Source organism: Salvelinus alpinus, chromosome 30 (genome assembly GCF_045679555.1).
Source record: "Salvelinus alpinus chromosome 30, SLU_Salpinus.1, whole genome shotgun sequence".
In the NCBI taxonomy this organism is placed as follows: domain Eukaryota; kingdom Metazoa; phylum Chordata; class Actinopteri; order Salmoniformes; family Salmonidae; genus Salvelinus; species Salvelinus alpinus.
Window position 1 is genome coordinate 36991048 of NC_092115.1, and position 13606 is coordinate 37004653.

A 13606-nucleotide genomic window follows, 5' to 3' on the forward strand; every position below is an offset into this window, starting at 1 on the left:
GTGATCTTGTCACAGTATCTCTGTACATTCAAATTGCCATTGATAAAATGCAATTGTGTTTGTTGTCCGTAGCTTATGCCTGCCCATATCATAACACCACCGCCACCATGGGGCACTCTGTTCACAAAGTTTACATCAACAAACAATGCCATACAGGCTGTTTGCCATATGCCTGGTACAGTTGAAACTGGGATTCATCTGTGAAGAGCACACTTCTCCAGCATGCCAGTGACAATCAAAGGTGAGCATTTGCCCACTGTAGTCAGTTACGATGCCGAACTGCAGTCAGGTCAAGGCCCTGTAGATGAGCTTCCCTGAGACAGTTTCTGACAGTTTGTGCAGAAATTCTTTGGTTGTGCAAACCCACAGTTTCATCAGCTGTCTGGGTGGCTGGTCTCAGACAATCCCACATGTGAAGAAGCCGGGTGTGGAGATCTTGGGCTGGTGTGCTTACACGTGGTCTGCCAAAATCTCTAAAATGACATTGGATGCAGCTTATGATAGAGAAATTAACATTCAATTCTCTGGCAACAGCACTGGTGGACATTTCCTTCAACAAAGTACTGAGTAAAGGGTCTGAATATCTATTTATCAGTTTATTATTTGTAATAAATTTGCAAACATTTTGAAAAACATGTTTTTGCTTTGTCATTATGAGGTATGTGTGTAGATTGATGAGAAAGAAAATGTATTTATTTCATTTTAGAATAAGGCTGTAACGTAAGAAAATGTGGAAAAGGGGAAGGGGTCTGAATACTTTCCAAATGCACCCTATATACAGTACCAGTCAAAAGTTGACACACCTACTCATTCAAGGGCTTTTCTTTATTTTTTACAATATTCTACATTGTAGAATAATAGTGAAGACATCAAAACTATGAAATAACACGTGGAATCATGTACTAACCAAAAAAGGCTTAAACAAATCAAAATGTATTTTATATATCAGATTCTAAAAAGCTTAAACAAATAAAAATATATGTTATATTTGAGATTCTTCAAAGTAGCCACCCATTGCCTTGATGACAGCTTTGCACACTCTTGGCATTCTCTCAATCAGCTTCATGAGGTAGTCCCGTGGAATGCATTTCAATTAACAGGTGTGCCTTGTTAAAAGTAAATTTGTGTCATTTCTTTCCTTCTGAATGCGTTAGAACCAATCAGTTGTGTTTGACAAGGTAGGGGTAGTATACAGAAGATAACCCTATTTGGTAAATGACCAAGTCCATATTATGGCAAGAACAGCTCAACTAAACAAAGAGAAACGACAGTCCATCATTACTTTAAGACATGAAAGTCGGTCAATCCAGAACATTTCTAAAACTTTTAAAGTTTCTTCAAGTGCATTCGCAAAAAACACCAAGTGCTATGATGAAACTGGCTCTCATGAGAACTGCCACAGGAAAGGAAGACCCAGAGTTACTTCTGCTGCAGAGGATAAGTTCATTAGAGTTAACTGCACCTCAGATTGCTGCCCAAATAAATGCTTCACTGAGTTCAAGTAACAGACGCATTTTCATCATCAACTGTTCAGAGGAGACTGCGTGAATCAGGCCTTCATGGTCTAAATGCTGCAAAGAAACCACTACTAAAGTACACTAATAATAAGAAGAGACTTGCTTGGGCCAAGAAACACGAGCAATGGACATTAGACTGGTGGAAAACTGTCCTTTGGTCTGATTGATGAGTCCAAATTTGAGATTTTTGGTACCAACCGCAATGTCTTTGTGAGACGCAGAATAGGTGAACGGATGATCTCCACGTGTGGTTCCCACCGTGAAGCATGGAGGAGGTGGTGTTATGGTGTGGGGGTGCTTTGCTGGTGACACTGTCAGTGATTTATTTAGAATTCAAGGCACACTTAACCAGCATGGCTACCACAGCATTCTGCAGTGATACACCATCCCATCTGGTTTTCACTTAGTGGGACTATCATTTGTTTTTCCAAGAGGACATTGACCCAAAACAGATCTCCAGGCTGAAGGAGAGTGATGGAGTGCTGCATCAGATAACCTGGCCTCCACAATCAACCGACCTCAACCCAATTGAGATGGTTTGGGATGAGTTGGACCAATGAGTGAAGGAAAAGCACCCAACAAGTGCTCAGCATATGTGGGAACTCCTTCAAGACTGTTGGAAAAGCATTCCAGGTGACTACCTCATGAAGCTGGTTGAGAAAATGCCAAGAGTGTGCAAAGCTGTTTTCAAGACAAAGGGTGGCTACTTTGAATTATCTCAAATATATTTTGATTTGTTTAACACTTTTTTGGTTAATACATTATTCCATATGTGTTATTTCATAATTTTGATGTATTTACTATTACTATTAAGAAAAAACATTGAATGAGTAGGTGTGTCCAAAATTTTAACTGGTACTGTAATTCATATGGGAACGGCTCAACCTGCTTGCTATAGCTAGCTAGCTAACTAGTTAGTCTGTCAGGCAAGAAAAGTTGTGGATTTTGGTAAATTTGGGCAGCGCTCACTAAGTGTCAACTTCAGCTGTCACTTTCACTAGCTAGCAATACAGACAACCTGCTAACTAGCCACCGAAATGAAGGCTAGAGTAATTTGTCTTTATCTGTTGAGCTTAGGTTATGGTTTGTCATGTTTACTAGGTGCAGATATTCATAGGCTATACATTGCCTCATTTTCCTTTTATTTGACAGCTTAGCTGTCACGTTAAGGTAGTAGATGCCCATGCAGTGGAGCTCATATGATGAGTTAGATATTTGTTTACACTACCGTTCTAAAGTTTGGGGTCACTAAAAAAATATCTTATTTTTAAAACGAGAGCACATTTTTTCTCCATTAAAATAACATCAAATTGATCAGAAATACAGTGTAGACATTGTTAATGTTGTAAATGACTATTGTAGCTGGAAACGGCTCATTTTTAATGGAATATCTACATAGGTGTACAGAGGCCCATTATCAGCAACCATCACTCCTGTGTTCCAATGGCACGTTGTGTTAGCTAATCCAAGTTTCTCATTTTAATAGGCTAATTGATCATTAGAAAACCCTTTTGCAATTATGTTAGCACAGCTGAAAACTGTTGTTCTGATTAAAGAAGCAATTAAACTGGCCTTCTTTAGACCAGTTGAGTATCTGGAGCATCAGCACTTGTGGGTTCAATTACAGTATCACGCCCTGACCTTAGAGAGCCTTTTTATTTCTCTATTTGGTTAGGTCAGGGTGTGATTTGGGTGGGAATTCTAGTTTTTCTATTTCTTTGTTGGCTGGGTATGGTTCCCAATCAGAGGCAGCTGTCTATCGTTGTCTCTGATTGGGGATCATACTTAGGCAGCCTTTTTTCCACCTTTAGTTTGTGGGATCTTGTTTTTGGTTAGTTGCTGTGTTAGTGCTACAAAACTTTACGTGTCGTTTATTCTTTCTTGTTTTTGGTGTTCATTTAATAAATTGATGATGTACGCCTACCACGCTGCACCTTGGTCCAATCCATCTTTCAACGCACGTGACATACAGGCTCAAAATGGCTAGAAACAAAGACTTTCTTCTGAAACTCATCAGTCTATTCTTGTTCTGAGAAATTAAGGCTATTCCATGCGAGAAATTGCCAAGAAACTGAAGATCTCGTACAATGCTGTATGCTACTCCCTTCACAGAACAGCGCAAACTGGCTCTAACCAGAATAGAAAGAGGAGTGGGAGGCCCCGGTGTACATTAGTGTCTAGCTTGAGAAACAGATGCCTCACAAGTCCTCAACTGGCAGCTTCATTAAATAGACCCACAAAACACCAGTCTCAAGGTCAACAGTGAAGAGGATGCTGGCCTTCTAGGCAGAGTTCCTCTGTCCAGTGTCTGTGTTCTTTTGCCCATCTTAATCTTTTCTTTTTATTGGCCAGTCTGAGATATGGCTTTTTCTTTACAACTCTGCCTAGAAGGCCATCATCCCGGAGTCACCTCTTCACTGTCGACGTTGAGTCCCTCTTTTTAACGCATTGCATCAATATATTTTATTAAACTAAATCACCAGTGCTGTGGCAAATGCCACCTCACCACACGTTTCTGGCGGCCCAGTATGGGTGCAAATCCGATTCAAAAGTCGAACATGCACGAGATGGTGCGCATGAGCAAGATGAAACACCATTGCACGAGCAAACTGAGTCGAGAGAGAAGAAATGTGGTCGAGCGAGCAGAGGACGGGTCCCGCGAGTGCACAGGCAAGTCGAGAGCGCTATAATTAAACTTGAGATCTTGTGTAACTTTAAGCGAGCAGAAAGAACATCAATGTCACAGATCAAAAATAAAAATGTATTAAATAGTACATATAGAACAGTAAGCAAAGATCTGTGATAATTGTTTTTTAAATATTTTTTTTATCTGGTCAGATAAACACTCAACAGCCTACTCGACCGCTCGGAGGCGTCAGCATGGTCCTAAAACACACCGTTGCCTCGTTTTGCATCACATTCCAATTCTAAAACTGGGGGGGACAAAAATGCAATTTCAGAATGTGGGGGGACATGTCCCCACCGTCCCCAGTGAAAGTTGTTCCCCTGCAATATTTACCCAGAGGAAAATGGGGGAGGGTCATGCTTTTTCAATTTCAGTCAGGGGGAGGGTTTAGTATTTTGCAGCATATTTGACTAGAATAAATACTTGCCATAGGCCTACTTGCGCAATGTACTGAACTATGCATGCCACAGTAAGGGATGGATATTCCAACCCTGAGCCCCGGCCTGCTCTGCTCTTGCTGATCAAAAACTTTTTTTGTGCGCTGCCTAACCAATGGCTGTGCTGTGTAGGCCTATGGTGGCAGTTCAAGAGGAGTCAAAGGCTTCTTCCAAAAATTGTTTTTGATTAAGCCTAGTCCAAAACATTTATGCGGACGAGCCTATAACCTATGTTCTGTTCAATTTGAGAAGGAGAGTGTGAAGATGAGGAATATGTTTCTTGCTCATGATGTATATTTATCAGAGTTATTGACCTCACAATTGTCCAGATTCGAGTAACTTACATTGTGGTGCTGAAACTTAAAGCAGCAGCCGCGACACAATCAATCAGAAATGGACAGCTCATGGTGCTGAAAGTAGGCAAATTCTAGTAGGCATAATTCATTTAAACCCTCTTATTTTAGACTTACTAACAACAAGAGGGCTTTGTGTTGGAGCTTGTTTCTTCCTATTTAAGAAATAAGAGGTAGGCCTACCTGTTTGACAGATAAAATTAGGCTATAGGCTGCTATATTCATAGATTTTATATAGCAGCCTGCATTCCTCCACCCACCATGCACTCCACCCACCATAAAATAGCCTATCTCCATGTCAGTGAAGGGCTGTTAAAGTTAAAACCAAGACTCAAATTGAGGGAGTATGAGAGGGTATGCCATAGGTTTACTTTAGAAAATGGCAAAAAGCACAGATCTACCCTTTGTTAGCTTACAATAAAACTGATCCAATTATATAACAGCACTTTGGTCTACAATGCTTTATGTTAGAAACAAGCTGTAAAATACCTGGGAAAGACGTGACTCCGATGCATATGAGGATATCATTGTTAGTTTCTTTTACATTCAGAGGCTGCGCTACAACTTTCTACAGCTGAGGAGACAAAACATTGACTTGCATGGGAAGTAAATCTAATTCTGTCACTATCAATTGATTAAGATATTCACTTTCTGTACAATGGAAGATGTTTAAACCCAGACAGCTTTTAGGAAAACAATTGTGAACTTCTCTCGTTGGGTTAAACCACAGAAGTAGCCAGCAGAACTTCTTCAGGATTGGTGTCCTGTCTGCGGGATGGTTGAGCTAACGTAGGCTAATGTGATTAGCATGAGGTTGTAAGATTATTATTTTTTTCGCAGGACATAGATATATCTGATATGGGCAGAAAGCTTAAATTCTTGTTAATCTAACTGCACTGTCCAATTTACAGTAGCTATTAGAGTGAAAGAATACCATGCTATTGTTTGAGGAGAGTGTACAATTATGAACTTGAAAATGTATGAATAAACCAATTAGGCACATTTGGTCTTGATACAACATTTTGAATAGATATGCAAGATTTCACTGGATCACTCTAAAACTTTGCACATACAGTGCTGCCATCTAGTGGCCAAAGTCTAAATTCAGTCTGCGCTAGAATAATTCATTATGCCCTTTCTCTTGCATTTCAAAGATGGTACAATTTTTATTTTTCAAACAGTTTTTTTTTTCTTTGTATTATCTTTTACCAGATCTAATATGTTATATTCTCCTACATTCCTTTCACATTTAGACAAACTTCAAAAGTTTTTCCTTTCAAATGGTATCAATAATATGCATATCCTTGCTTCAGGGCCTGAGCTACAGGCAGTTAGATTTGGGTATGTCATTTTAGGCGAAAATTGAAAAAAAGGGGCGGATCCTTTCAAGCTTTTTTTTTTTTCATCAGTAGGCCTAACTTTTGACAGTACCATGCTCAGATTCCTAATGACATCTCAGATTTAATCATTTGCAAACAGGGACAGTTTCGTTGCAAACAAGACACACTGATTTGGCGTTGGAGAAAAATGATAAGATGAACACAGACCTACCTCTGTCCATTCTTAGCTTGTAATTTCTGTCATTTGTATGGTATAAAAAAAAGATTCTGATATGTACAATCAAATGCAATTGCATGAAATGTTTCTAAAAGGCTCGTTTTTTTCTCAGACCTGCAAATACAATGATAGATTCATGAAATGCTTTTACTATAAAGGAGATCTTTCCACCCCTACTCTTGTCCATGGTGGTCTGTGAACCCACAACCTTCTGGCCCGCAGCCCTGTGCGCTATCAAAATTCCTGCTTTGCCATGCAATGCTTACAGGACAAAGAACAGTTTCTAAAACTGCAGTTCTAAGGCTCTGGTCTGTCCAAGTGAGGGTAAATGGTAGAAATGTTCTCTGCTATCCACTTTATGTTTAAATTATTATTTTGGGTATTGGGGAGGGTCACTTGTTTTTTTTCAAGCATTCGGGGACGGTTTAGGGAAAATATATTTCCTGAAGGGAGGGCCATCCATTTTCATTTCAGAGGTCAGATTTTCTCCATGTAACCCTTATTATAAATAACATTCACTCCCTCAGGTTAGGCAGGGCTCTGGTTCTTGTTGTACTATATCCTGTAAAAATGTTATTATTACTGTTATTAGTACTGTCATTTCAGTGAATTCAGAAAAAAGTGGGACACATTTTGCATTTCTGTCTTCTGTAAACCTTCTTCAGACATCTATCCAACATATTAGCCCAACACATTTCTGAAATCCTCAGATGTTTCCTAATCACACAAAATGTAATTGTCATTGCAGTAAAATTAAGACTATAATAATGGTGTCCCAGTTTATCTAATAATAATAATAATAATACATGGGACTTATATAGTGCTTTTCAAGGACCCAAAGTCTTTTTACAATTAAAGAAATTAAAAAGAAAAACAACAAAACAGGACTCAAAACAAAACACCAGACTAGACGAGACATGAGTAAAAACAGGGGTGGGCTCAACGAAGAGAAAGAGTGTGATGTATCAGTGTATGGGGAGGTGAGGGTTGGGATTTGGATACGAACCCGGTTTAGTGTAGGGGGTAGGGTAAGTGTTAGGTGCTGCTCAGTATGATGCAGAGGAGTGTCTTAGTAGTGTATTTCTTTGCTTGCTTGTGTGTGTCAAATTAAATCACATTTTATTGGTCACATACACATGGTTAGCAGATGTTAATGCGAGTGTAGCGAAATGCTTGTGCTTCTAGTTCCGACAGTGCAGTAATATCTAACAAGTAACCAAACAAATTCACAACGACTACTTTATACACACAATGTAAAGGGATGAATAAGAATATGTACATATACATATATGGATGAGCGATGGCCGTGCGGCATAGGCAAGATGCAGTAGATGGTATAGAATACAGTATATACATATGAGATGAGTAATGTTGGATATGTAGACATTATTAAAGTGGTGTTATTTAAAGTGACTAGTGATACCTTTATTAAATCCATGTATTCAATTTTTGGCAAGAGTCTGTATGTTGGCACTAGCCACTCTATGTTAGTGATTTCTGTTTAACAGTCTGATAGCCTTGAGATAGAAGCTGTTTTTCAGTCTCTCGGTCCCAGCTTTGATGCACCTATACTGACCTCGCCTTCTGGATGATAGTGGGGTGAACAGGCAGTGACTCGGGTGGTTGTTGTCCTTGATGATCTTTTTGGCCTTCCTGTGACATCAGGTGGTGTAGGTGTCCTGGAGGGCGGGTAGTTTGCCCCCAGTGATGCGTTGTGCATGCGTTGTGCATGCGTTGTGCTACCCTCTGGAGAGCCTTGTGGATGTGGGCGGAACAGTTGCCGTACCAGGCGGTGATACAGCCCGACAGGATGCTCTCGATTGTGCATCTGTAAAATTTTGGGAGTGTTTTAGGTGACAAGACAAAGGTTGACGAGGCGCTGTTGCGCCTTCTTCACCACGTTGTCTGTGTGGGTGGACCATTTCAGTTTGTCCATGATGTGTACGCCGAGGAACTTAAAACTTTCTACCTTCTCCACTACTGTCCCGTCGATGTGGATGGGGGGATGCTCCCTCTGCTGTTTCCTGAAGTCCACGATCATCTCCTTTGTTTTGTTGATGTTGAGTGAGAGGTTATTTTCCTGACACCACACTCCGAGGGCCCTCATCTCCTCCGTGTAGGCCGTCTCATCGTTGTTGGTAATCAAGCCTACCACTCTAGTGTCGTCTACAATCTTGATGATTGAGTTGGAGGCGTGCATGCCCACGCATTCATGGGTGAACAGGGAGTACAAGAGAGGGCTGAGAAAGCACCTTTGTGGGGCCACAGTGTTGAGGGTCAGCGGGGTGGAGATGTTGTTTCCTACCCTCACCACCTGGTGGCGGCCTGTCAGAAAGTCCAGGACCCAGTTGCACAGAGCGGGGTCGAGACCCAGGGTATCGAGTTTGGAGGGTACTATGGTGTTAAATGCTGAGCTGTAGTCAATGAACAGCATTCTTGCATAGGTATTCCTCTTGTCCAGATGTGATAGGGCAATGTGCAGTTTGATGGTGATTGCGTCGTCTGTGGATCTATTGTGGCGGTAAGCAAATTGGAGTGGGTCTAGGGTATCAGGTAGGGTGGAGGTGATATGATCCTTGACTAGTCTCTCAAAGCACTTCATGATGACAGAAGTGAATGCTATGGGGTCGGGGTGATAGTCATTTAGTTCAGTTACCTTCGCTTTCTTGGGAACAGGAACAATGGTGGCCATCTTGAAGCATGTGGGAACAGCAGACTGGGATAGGGATTGATTGAATATGTCCGTAAACACACCAGCCAGCTGGTCTGCACATGCTCTGAGGACACGGCTAGGGATGCCGTCTGCACCGGCAGCCTTTCGAGGGTTAACACGTTTAAATGTTTTACTCACGTTGGCTGCAGTGAAGGAAAGCACACAGGCTTTGGTAGCGGGCCGTGTCAGTGGCCCTGTATTGTCCTCAAAGCGAACAAAGAAGTTGTTTAATTTGCCTAGGAGCAAGACGTTGATGGTTGATGTCCGCGACGGGGCTGGTTTTCTTTTTGTAATCCGTTTGTGTGTGGGGTGGGGGGGGCTTAAGAGTAGGCCTTGTCAAAGAGGTGGGGTTTTAGGAGGGACTGAAAGATGTGATGGACTCAGAGTCACGGATGGCTGGAGGGAGTTCCAGAGCCTAGGAGCAACCCTGGAGAAGGCCCTGTCGGCGAAGCTCTGGAGCTTCGACCTGTGGATAATAAGGTGGCCTGCTGTGGCGGAATGGAGTGTGCATGTGGATTGGTGGGGGGGAGAAGGTCTGAGAGGTAAGGGGGGGGGGGGGCAAGGTGGTGAAGGGCTTTGTAGGTCAGGAGGATCTTGTAATCAATGCGTTGGGAGACGAACGAAGGACAGGGGTGATGTGCTGCCAGGACTTGGTGTGTGCTGCAGAGTTTTTAACCATTTGGAGCTTATGGAGGAAGCTTGAGTTGATGTCGGAGAGTACTGAGTTACAGTAGTCAAGACGGGAGGAGATGAATGCATGTATGAGGGTTTAAGCAGCAGGATGGAAGAGGGAGGACCTGACTTTGGCAATGTTACGGAGGTGGAAGAATGAGGATTTGACAATGTGTCTTATGTGGTGGTCAAATGAGAGGGTGGAGTCCAGGATGATGCCAATGTTGCATGCATGGAGGGAGAGACAGTGGTGTCGTCAATGGATTTGTCCCAGTCTACCAACGCAGGAGTGGCTTTGGGACAAGTCTCTGAATGTCCTTGAGTGGCCCAGCCAGAGTCCGGATTTGAACCAGATCGAACATCTCTGGAGACCTGAAAATATTATACAAGTGGTTAGGAATGGTTTTTAATAAGACTAGAAGAGAAGTAGTCAATTTCTCCTAAACCTTCAACCATGAAAGACTATCATGCATTTTGTTGATGTTTGTGTAGTTAAGGGCAAGGTGTGCTGCTTTGCATTGATCCAGCTGCAGCTTTGCTAGGTCTTTCTTTGCTGCACCTGATCATGTTACCGGACAGTAATCAAGACTCGACAAGATCAAAGCTTGAACTAGTACATTTGATCTTTGTGTCAAAAACACAGAATATCTTCTCAACAACTTTGTCAATATGACCACCATGATACTGTCCATCCAAAGTGGTTTTATATGTATTTAAGACCAGTTTATTGTTAATTACCCATTCTGACACTTACTGTAACTCCTTGCGAAGAGTCTGTGAGCTCACTGGTTGTAGGTACTGATGTGTAGAGTGTGCAATCAGCAGCATGCATAGTCATTTTAGCTTCTCGTAAGACAAGTGGCAAATCATTTGTAAAAATAGAGTAACTGCAGTGAGGGATACCGCACTGTACATATCTGATGTTAGAGAAGCTTGCATTGAAGAATACTCTTGAGTTCTATTGGTTAACACCGCAACCATGTGAGGTGATATAATGCCATTACAAGTGAGTTTTTCAATGACAAATGATGATCAATAACATCAAAGGCTACACTGAAATCTAACAATACAGCTCCAACTATCATCGTATTATTAATTTATTTTAGGTAGTGGAATTAGTTCAGCTTCCTTCCACACCTGTGGACACACACTCCTTTAGGCTTTGGTTAAAGACACAGCAAATAGGGGTGGCAATACAGTCTGCTACCATTCTCAATTGTTTCCTGTCTAGGGTGTATATACCTGGTGGCTTATCATTATTGATGGATAACAACTGTTTTTCCACCTCTTCCACACAATCTTGACCAAATTCAAAACGTCAGTCCTTCTCTTTCATTATTAGATCTTCAATACACAAATATGATAGTTCACTGTTCAACGTTGTCATTTCACCTCTCAGTTTGTCTACTTTACAGGTGAAATAGTCATTGAAATGGTTGGCGATATCAAAAGGTTTTGTTAAAAATTACCCATCGACTTCAATGAACGATGAAGATGAATTGGGTTTTCTGCCCATAATATCATTTAAGATATTCTAGTCTTTCCCCTTGTTTTTTATGCCATTTATCTTGTTTTGGTAATATCATTTATTCTCTTTTTGTTAAGTCACAAAATTTCTCAATTTACAATGTGTCAACCAATCAGCTGAGCAGCCTGACTTGTTGGCCACCTCCTTTGCATCACTTCTTTGAACCATACACATTTTCAATTCATCATCGATCCAGGGAGCTCTAACAGTTCTCACAGTTACTTTCTTAACAGGTGCATGTTTGTCAACAATTGGCAAGAATAATTGTACAAATACTCAAAGTGCTGCAACTGGATTCTCCTCCTTATACACATCAGACCAACATAAATGTTTTTACATCTTCAACAAAAGAGTCCTGAGAAAATATTTTGTATGATCTCTTACAGATAACTTTAGGCCCTGCCTTTGTAACTTTGGCTTTCCTTGTTATTGCCACAATGTTAGGGTCACTGCTACAGCCAATGGGAGCTGATATTGCTTTGGAGCAAAGCTCTGCATCATTGGTGAAGATACGATCAATACAAGTGGATGTCACAGATCCGACACTATGGTATAAACTCTAGTTGGTTGAGTGATAACCTGGGTTATGTTACAGGTATTAGTCACAGTAAGAAGCTTCCTCTTGAGAGGACATCTAGATGATAACCAGTCACCAAGAAAATACATTCCTCTTGGTGGCCTATAGCAGCACCCTAAAATAAGAGGCCTGAGGCAGGTGAACCTGCAACCACTGACTGCTGATGTAAAAAGGGCTTTATAAAATACATTTGATTGTTGAATTCTTGTCTTTATCTTGCCGGGGAACAAAAGAGCAAGTGGTTTTCAATAGTGTGTGTGGAGTTGTACGTTTGAGCTATTATGTGGGTAGTCTCTAGCCTAGTAGCTAGATCATTTTGTGCATTAGCAAACTCCTCGTCCACTCAATAAATAACAGAAGATGGCTAAAGGACACACAGACCACCTGGGATATACATTTTTGTTCTGTCCCCAGACAAGTTTATACAAAAGCCACTGTACAACCACGTGAAATGTAATTTGTTGGTGAATCTCTCTTGTTTTTAAATTAGTTGTAATATAAAAATGTTTTGCATCTCTGGTGGGTGAAGACTTCTATTCTAGTACATTTTAGACAAAACTTGACCAATGTGTGGGTCAAATGAGAACTTCTGTGTTGACCTTGCTTTAAAAGAGTAAGCTTAACCTGGGGGGTATTCCAGAAAGATGGTTTAACAAATGCAGGATTCTCTGAACATACCTGGCTTTTCTTAACCAGATAAGGGAGTCCGGAAATACTTGGTTCCAGAACGTCTGCTTCTCGTTTAAGTAGCTAGGCTAAGCGAATCTCAAATTGCATGCAACATTCAAAAAGGTAGATGATAGATATGTAGTCAAAAGGCATAGCCCAGAACAAGAAACAATTGTAACATACAACAAATGTTCACATATTTACCAAAAAAAGTAATTAATCCCCTGCCGCAAAAGCAAGAGGGAGCCTGGCAGAAAATTACTGAGTAAATGTGTAAGTGAAGTATGGCAAACTTAATATTTAATAGGCCTAGTTTACACACATGGCTGATTAGTAATAAAGTTTTCAATTTAGAGAAGTTTTATTTCAACACTGGTGATATTACATGTCAAGGCTCTGGATAAATACTGTGTGTAAATTGTAGTAGCCTGCCACAGTTGCAATGGTATGCCCATTCCATAGCCTATGTAGGATGAATAATACTTTTCATGACAACACGGGAAACAATGTGTACTATGTTCAATTGTAACCCCATGGGAGTCGCAGATCTGACAAAAAAAAGGAAGATCATGGAGTTGAATGACTGTTTCTGAAAATGACTTGGTTTGGTGAAGATGTAGGCTACAGTATTCAATAGCTACCTATTAATGCTGTGAAAAGATGTTCTATTCACGTAGACTCTCTCATCTGGTCCAGAGGGTCTTTGAATGAGGATGTGTTCCATCTATAGAACCAATGACGCTTGGAATCTGCGAGATAAGTTAGGCTATTTATCATGTTGTCTAGTTTTATCAATTTGAGATTAGCAAAGCATCACTGGCAGTCAACTGACCGGAGCCTACTGTACCTGCAATTCTGATGCCCAGGGAATGCAACAAAGACATTGAAACATCTCTT